Source organism: Halyomorpha halys, unplaced genomic scaffold, assembly GCF_000696795.3.
Source record: "Halyomorpha halys isolate HHAL.00 unplaced genomic scaffold, Hhal_1.1 Scaffold85.1, whole genome shotgun sequence".
NCBI classification, from domain to species: domain Eukaryota; kingdom Metazoa; phylum Arthropoda; class Insecta; order Hemiptera; family Pentatomidae; genus Halyomorpha; species Halyomorpha halys.
Genome location: NW_027112611.1, coordinates 630,644 through 631,927, shown reverse-complemented (window position 1 = coordinate 631,927; position 1,284 = coordinate 630,644).

Genomic DNA, 1,284 nt, shown 5'->3' with positions numbered 1-1,284 from the left:
TTTAATGTTTTGAAACAGCCGCCATTTTTTATTCCCCGTACCTATACTTAGCAGACTCATCAATTTTGACTAGTAATTATACTTAGTTTTCATTGAAGTAATCAAAAATTGGGGTGAAATAACTACCTTTTTTCTTCTCTTGGGCTCTTGTACTAGGAGGCCTCTCTTTAACTCCGAAGGTCTCGCTTGATAAAATGCTCGATTTAACTAGCTCAAATCTTCTCTTCCCATTTTATATAAAATTATCGAGAGTTATATAAGGCCGTCACATAATCAGGTTTTAGAGGATGAGTATGTTGGGTTGCTATGTTATCTAGGGTATGGATTTATTGAGGGAGAAGACCCAGTAATTGTATATATAATACATTTCATGTATTATAAATGATTCATGTACTAATTCTATTTTAATGAAGGGTACGCATGAAGCTATGTAAATGTACTATAAAGTCGTTTATGTCGTTTATCTTCGTAGGAGCAGTAGTTTTTATAATATTTTTCAAAATAAATTCACAAAATGTAAATTTCTAGTTGTTTGTTGTTGGTTGGGGCTTTTGGGCGTAAAACCCTGAGGTTATCAACGCCCACATTTCTCACGTTATAATTCTATTTCAAGATTTGGGATTCTTTAATTGCTAAATAAGTTTGAATAATTACTTATTTTAGAATTTTTTAATACATGAAATAAGTAGATTAACGTTTATGAAGATGAAGGTCATAAACTACTTTATAGCACATTTAACTGGCTTTAATATGAGTTCTGAAAGACATCTGTACGTCTTATAGTTCCTGAGATATTTTTTTTCAGAAATTAAAATTTTTGTATGAACAACATGAAATCAACATTTTGTGAATTTATTTTGTCGAATATCATGAAAACTACCACTCCTACAATGATAAACATCATATACTACTTTATTGTACACTCAATTATCTTTAATTTGTGTGCTAGTATACATCTGAATGTCAAATAGTTTTTGAGATATAGATTAGTCAAAATAAATTCACTGACTACTGATTTTACAGTGCATTTTTTATGAAATGTAATTTAAGAAGCTGTATCACGCGAACTATTATTATTATTATTTCAGACTATTTATTTCAGACTCACTGAGTGTCCTGAAAGCCTTGAAGAGCATGTATCCGGAACACCCCGGACTTCATTGTGTTTTAGAACTCATAAAAATTTTGAACGACGATGGAAAAACTATACATTTAATCTGGTCACCTAGTCATATTGGGATAAGAGGCAACGAAATGGCTGATAGGGCAACAAAAAAGGCGCTC